Raw genomic sequence first — 7,500 nt, forward strand, 5'->3', positions numbered from 1 at the left:
TAGCGTCGATGTATTCCATACGAAGCCCTAGTTAGGATTAGCAGGATAAATTCAACTTGAATTCGTCCGCGGCGAGATGTTAAAAAGCCTATCGTTACATTAAACTGCCGAGTTCTCCGTACAGTGAAGCGCTGTCCTCTCCCCTGCTCTCATTTGCTCCGTAACTGTAACTATATTCAAGAAATCCAATTCTAGACCCGACAACTGCTAAAAGCATACTCACACTGCCTATCCCTCCCAATTTATGTGTGTGCTGCTCTCGCTCCTGCTGCTGAATAAACGTGCGCCGTTCCCAGAGACCCTCGGATTCCCCTGTTAATTAAATCAATTCATTATGCTCAGATCTGATTAGCGGCCCTTCCCCCCTCTTTGAATCAATTATTCAATACACAAACATAATTGCTTGTGCCAGAGGTGTCTAAGTATTAGCTTATTTAACTCCAAGGACACTAATTACCCCTAGGGCAAGGGAACTTTTCTCATTAATTCTGACAAAACACAAAAGCACAGCTAAGGGAAAGTGCGCGCGCGTGTGAGTCCCGGTGAGTGGTAATGTGTGGAGTGCGCATGTGATGCAGTGTGTGTGAGAGAGAGTGCGTGCGTGTGGGGAGAGAGAGAGAGAGAGAGAGAGAGAGAGAGAGAGAGAGAGAGAGAGAGAGAGAGACTCATCACACAGGGTGGCGACACATATCGTTCAATTTATTTTCACTTTATTCGACTGTTATTTTCCGAGGGTTCAACTGAATTGGCTGCTTCCCTGCGTGTAACCCATGTTTTTCTGGGAAATAGAGATCCGTGCGGTGATGAGGATGTGCCAGAGCCACTTTCCATACGTAGACACACAGTCATTTTTAAAGCGGCGCACACACCAGATGGGCTGTTTTGATCAGAGGCGAGATAGAGGACTCGGTTTCGTATTTGGTAATATAATTGTAGGCTATTATGGCTCGGATCAAAGTGTTGTTGTACGTTGGAGAGCCTTAAATAGCGGTACTTTCACTTGCCCTGTAGAGACCGTTAACCAATTAGGGGAGAGATCCCACTAAGATTAACCATTAGTGGAGTGGAGTAGGTTACAAAAGCGTTCTGTTTGTCAGCAGGGGCGATCTGCCATACATACCCAATCTGTTATTTACTTTTCTGCCGACTTAATTGCCACATAAATCAATATTTATTGAGAAATATACAGTGACTCTATCAATCAGTCATACAAGGAGAGGCCTGTCTTATGTTGTGCAGCCAAAAACAGGCTTTTATGTAAAAATAATGGAAAAGGAGAAGGGGGAAAAGATGAACGGTAACCATTCTGCAAGGCTGATCTCTCTCTCTTTCTCTCTACCTCTCTCTCTCTCTCTCTCTCTCTCTGAATATGACGGCGTCCGGACATCCATGAAAATACAATTCATTAGATTGTATGTCTGAGATTGCATATTGGTCTCTAATGCATTCTATTACCGAGAGCGACTTGCTCCCTCTAAAGTCAATGATAATTTTATCCACAGAGAAATAGGCTGTCCTGAACAGGGGTGGAGGGGTGGGGGGGGGCAGACGACGAACTGTGCTGGCCCTGAAATCAATTGTTTGATCCTTCCCTCAGTGGCTGACATGAGTGACTTTTTCATTTCTGCAGTCAGATAGATTGATGACTTCTGACCGAGACTGTATGTTTGCTGACCTCTAGCAAAAAGTGAATGACACATAATTAATCCAATCATACGGAAAGGATAGGATAGGAAAATAGAAAAGGAAAAAAAAAACAGGAGAAGCTGTGTTGTTCAAAGTCATCATCTGTGACTTTGGTAAGAGAACAAAACAGCATGTGACCACAGTTGGAACACCTGAAACACTATCTCAACAACAAGCCTGTGTGTGTGCCGTGCCATGCCATACCATGGAGCTATAGGCTATAGGATAGATGCATGTCATTAAACCTGCTGGCAGATGTCGAGTATAGCCTACGTGACACTGTAAACCATTTTCAAAAATGGACACTTGTCCCTGGCCACCTCACGGATGAAACTGCTGGTGCGGTGATGACTGTGATGACTATCAGGTTGGCCCTGTGCATGTGTGTGTGTGGGGTAATGACTGTCAGGCCCTGTGTGTGTGTGTGTGTGTGTGTGTGTGTGTGTGTGTGTGTGCGTGCGTGTGTGTGTGTGTGTGTGTGTGCACGCATGTGTGTGCGTTTGCGTGTGTGAATGCGTGCGTGCATGTATGTGTGTATAGTCCGCAATGTTTATCGCCCAATCAGCACATGAAGGGCACGCCGTGCCATGGTTGTGCTCGTGGCCCGTGCTCCTCCCACTCTCTATAGCTTCTCATGAATGACCCGTGCGTATGCCTTGACACGGATCATGTTCCATTTGTCTCCGTGAGCACAGCGCACAGAATAATAGCTTCACTCTATTGTTTTTTTTTTTCAACCCCCCCACCCCCTCTACTCCTGGTGATTACGATAGGTTAGCTATAGCATATCCTGTGTATGTTGTGGTCAGGGAAGTTGACAAGGGGGGTGCAAAGGGGTCAGCTGTCCCGGGCCCAGAGAGATAGGGGGCCCATACTTGGGTCATTACATTGTACGTATTTGATGGGGGGCCCTTTAAGATGACTTTGCGCTGGGCCTAGCAAGAGCTGTCAGCGGCCCTGGTTGTGGTACTACTGAGCCGACTACTGTGTGTTGGGCGGCGAGGTCAGCAACAAATGAAAACAGGCCCCCACCGCATGCTGTGGAGGGTGGGTGGTTGGGTGTAGAGGGAAGGGGGAGAGGGCGGTTGGTGGGTGGGTGGATGGGTGTTTTTTTTGCAGTGGGAGTTAATTAGAATTCGCCTCTCTGATTGTGCTTCAACCGAACCCCCATCTATTTACCGCCGGCTTGGATGCAGCCTGCTACAAAACATCTCTCTGTAATTAAGCGCACCTAATCAGATAGCGGGGGCAGCGGAGGCCTCCGATTCGTCCTCAGGCGGACTATCGCTGCATGTGGGCTGCAGTGAGGGAGAGGGGATGAACTGAAGCCCGTGCCGTGCCGCACCTCATAATGGCTAAGAAGATTATAAACCAATATCAAACGTGTTTACTGAGTGTGTTCGATTGAGAGTGCTCCTTTATGTCGGCGGATGGGGCTTCGGGGAGTGCGATCTTTGCGAACGGAAGAGGCCATCTCTCCGGTTTGATCATATCCGCCTAAATGGGATAAATGAGGCGAGTGACGAAGGCTGCTTTTCTTGCGTTCAACCACCAATTAAAAGTCGTCCTTGTTCTGTTGAGTCTCTGTTGCATTTCACAGGGCCTGTAGTTAAGATTTTTCCTTTCATGTCTCGAGATTGCGCAAGTGATTTCTCATTACAGATAATCATGTTAAAAAAATTTAATTGCTTCCCAACACATTTTACATTCCATGGACATATCTCAAGCTCATCAAAACTTGAAGTAGGCTAGAGCAGAGACTACAGTAGAGCTCTACGAGCTGTGATGAGAAGATGTGTGCCAATGCCAGACGCTGCCATGTCTTCAGCACAGACAGTGTAGTAACACCTCCTTGCCACCAATTTTGCGCTATAAACTACCGACCATTACTCTCAATATCCTTCATGCAGCAGCACAAACAAACCTGCAGTAACATTTAAAGTTTAAACTAAACTAAGCTAAACTCTTTAATCATCACTGGCCTCTTGTTTTAAACACTTTTTATTAGTACAAAAACAAGAAATGTATCTCTGGATATGTCATTAGACGGTAATAACATGCACATAACACAGAACTATATTTACCTGCTACTGAATAGGATTAGAGCAGCGTTGTTTGTTTGTTTGACAGCTGAAGACTTTATGTTTATGTGTAGCCCCTCCTAGTGGCTGACCCTTATACCTGTCTTCTGAGTGGTCATATCAGTGTGGGTTTTTATTTAAAATAATGTGTTATAACGTCTCTCTCTCTCTCTCTCTCTCTCTCTCTCTCTCTCTCTCTCTCTCTGTATAACACCAGTCGAACTTTGAAATCATCCGTCGTGTAGCAGGGCTCTTCATCTTAGCATGGCTGGCTACCACAGGCCTCTTCTGGTGTACTCTACCACTACAGCGTAATGAAATATGACTCTCCCGGCTGTAATCACCACTCAGGAGGTCGAACTCGTGTTCCTGCTCCTGGACGCATTCATTTGTAAGGATCTTGTCCAAAAAAAAAGACAGACAAGGTGTCGGTTGGGGTGGGAAATGAAGAGAGCGAATTCCCTTCCTTCCCAAACATCTAATCCAACTTTAATCCCAGTCATTAGGAATTAGACATGCAGTGCTGTCCGGCCGTGCTTCCAAATTACAATCAAACGGTTACCAATTACGCAAATTATTGACGGTAGATTCTCTTTTCAACTGCAAATTAAGGCTATTAAGAAAGGCTCCTTTTTAATGCAAAAGTGACTAATTAACCAACGGATGGGAAATCTGCAGCCCAGATATCAAAAAAGTGCTCGGCGCACATTGCAGGAACACAAGGGAACCAATTAGTTTAATTATCAAAACAGCTAATTAAAATTGCACAGTTCCTAATTAGTTCTTTGCTTTTGCCTCTAATTGACAGCATGGAGATAAATGGGCTGCCGATGAGAAAAGGGAGAGAGAGAGAGAGAGAGAGAGAGGAGAGAGAAAAACAGGAGAAACTTCGCCGGAATATTTATGCTGACTTTATCTCCGTCTGTGTGGCAGCCCTTGAAAGTGGAAAATTAATGACCTTAATTCCCAAACTGTTTTCCCCTCTAACAGCGCTCCCCTCACAGCTCCTGGTGCGCGCACACACACACACACTCATTCTCTCTCTCTCTCTCTCTCTCTCTCTCTCTCTCTCTCTCTCTCTCTCTCTCTCTCTCATTCGCAAACACACACACACACACACACACACACACACACACACACACACACACACACACACACACACACACACACACACACACACACACACACACCCCCCCCCCCCTCTCTCTCTCTCTCTCTCTCTCTCACACACACACACACACACACACACACACACACACACACACACACACACACACACACACACACACACACACACACACACACACACACACACACACACACACACACACACACACTCCTTTGTACGGGCCCCTGCCACCATGCCAGAGCCTGTGACTGCAGTGGGGAGGAAAGGGAGTACTTGGGGGTGGGAAGGAGCCACCAATTCTCTCCCCCTAATGTGACAGCTCCCGCCTAACAATGGAAGAGAGATGAAAGAATGGAGCAGATGTAACCACTGGGAGCATTGCATCATGGGAGGGGAACTCTGTTGCACTTTTCTATTTTTTCTTCTTTTCTTTCTTTCTTTCTTTCTTTTTTAAAGGGCTTCTGTCATCTTTTAGGGAGGACTAATTTGTCCCATGAAAAAGAAAGACGGAGCTCGGTCGGGATGGAGATAAAAGACATTTTGATGGAAGCGTGAGGACTTTTAAGATTTTTTTTATTTTTATATGTTTGAATACTTATATATATATATCTCCTATGTGTATGCCAGATTGACTGGTAAAATGTCTGATGAAGAAATCGCTCTGGCTAACTTTTTTATTTAATGAATTAATTGAGCAGTTTTTACCATGTGGACAAGTTTCAATGGGTGGGAAACCAACAAATAAATATGACACACTCCAAAAATGGAGGAGCTTGACCTTACTGTTGAGTCCTGTTGATTTATAATGGGTTTCCCCCTCTTGCTGGTCTGATCTGTTTAAAGGTCCTTGAAGCTAAAGAAGAAAGATGGCTGCGGCTCGACGGAACTGCAACACTGGCAAACCTGAACGACAGCCATTTACTTTTGAAGACGATGCTCACAATATGTCTATGGCCAGAAAGTAACTTTCTGCTGATGGTTGGTCGAGGCCGAGAATGTGTGTATGTGTGTGCTCGAGTGTGTGTTTCACGCAAGTGTGTGTATGCTTATGTGTGTGTGTTTCTTTCTGGGTTCCCATGTGCGAGTGTGAGTGTGTGTGTGTGTGGATGGGGGGGGGGGGGTATGTATGTGTGCATGTGTGTATGTGTGTGTGTGTGTGTTTGCGTGTGCGTGCGTGTGTGTTTGAGCGTAAGTGTAATCCCATCGCCACGGATGCCTGCATGTCAGTGACATGCTGTTTCTCCACACATTTAGCTGATAGCCATCTGCTAATCAGTTTACTTCAGGGCCTGCGTTAAAATGCAAATGACATTAATGCACAAATTATGCGTCATGCCACACAGATAGGGGGCACCGGCTCCCCGTCCGCATAATGCTTCTGTCATTTGGTTAGCATCACTTAGGCCTGGTGTTAATGCACTATGATTTTGACTTGGCCCAAATAGCATGGCGCATCATGTGACTCAGCTGCCGTGTGTGTGTGTGTGTGTGTGTGTGTGTGTGTGTGTGTGTGTGTGTGTGTGTGTGTGTGTGTGTGTGTGTGTGTGTGTGTGTGTGTGTGTGTGTGTGTGTGTGTGTGCAGGGAAGCCGACAGGAGGGGACAAAGGGGTCACTTGTCCCGGGCTCAGGGATAGAGGGGGCCCAGAATTGGATCCTCATTACATTTTATGTATTGGGTTTGGGGCCCTTTCATATGTCTTTGTCCTGGGCCCAACCAATACTGTCAGCGGCCCTGTGTGTGTGTGTGTGTGTGTGTGTGTGTGTGTGTGTGTGTGTGTGTGTGTGAGAGAGAGAGAAAGAGAGAGAGAGAGAGAGAGAGAGAGAGAGAGAGAGAGTGTCTGTGTGTATGCGTGTCTGTGTGTGTGCGAGTATGTGTGCGAGAGTCTGTGTGTGTGTGTATGTGTGAGTGGTGGGCAGCTGAATGAAGGCCCTTGGCTGGCTGGCTGGCATGGCTCTCTGGCCGAATTAGAGAAGAAGGGCTTTTCGCAGAGCCTCACTAAAAGGCAGAGATAATTACACTTGGTTTTTCTTTCTGGTCTCGCACTTGCTCACACAGAGTCGACATCGGAGCACTGCCTCTGCCTCGGCTGTTGCCTCTCTGCTCTGCCACGGCCGCCCGCCACATTAATAATTCTCTCCTCTCTTGGTTGAAATTGCATAGGTATTAATTTACTTGTAATCCCGGGGAGCAAAAGTGGATTGCCTGAAGAGCTTTTAGTAACAACATTCAAAATGTGATTTATCGGAAGTCCTCCTGTCCATTTCAAAATTGCACCCTGAAGAGATCCTCACGTCAGCATTTAAAAAAAAAGAAAGAAAGAGAAAAAAGAAGAGAGAGAGAGAGACAGAGAGAGAGAGAGGGAGAGAGAAACCTTGCTCCTATGTTCGGCTGTCCATGACTAACAAAGACAAGTTCCCCGCTAATTGATTGTCTACTGTTTTATTTATGGTATGCTGGTAATTAGTGGCCGGCATAATGTGCTCCATTCATTAGCACCTGGCTGCGGCTATGGATCTGCCTGCCTTTGTTTCGGATTCCCACACCATTAGGGAGAAACAAAGAATGGAATTTATTAGCGTGAGATCGTGTAAATATTCCCAAAG

At 46.1% G+C, this 7,500-nt stretch overlaps 1 protein-coding gene across 1 annotated transcript in view; it reads right to left on the bottom strand.

Annotated features, from left to right (window-relative positions):
• Window positions 1–534, bottom strand: part of lmo1 (LIM domain only 1) — a 49,575-nt gene extending 49,041 nt beyond the window's left edge. Inside the window, exon 1 of the mRNA XM_063189061.1 lies at window positions 1–534. This exon is cut by the window's left edge and continues 363 nt beyond it. The gene's annotated coding sequence lies outside the window, so the exon portion shown is untranslated.
• Window positions 535–7,500: the final 6,966 nt, after the last annotated feature.

Source organism: Engraulis encrasicolus, chromosome 22 (assembly GCF_034702125.1).
Source record: "Engraulis encrasicolus isolate BLACKSEA-1 chromosome 22, IST_EnEncr_1.0, whole genome shotgun sequence".
Classification (NCBI taxonomy): Eukaryota; Metazoa; Chordata; class Actinopteri; order Clupeiformes; family Engraulidae; genus Engraulis; species Engraulis encrasicolus.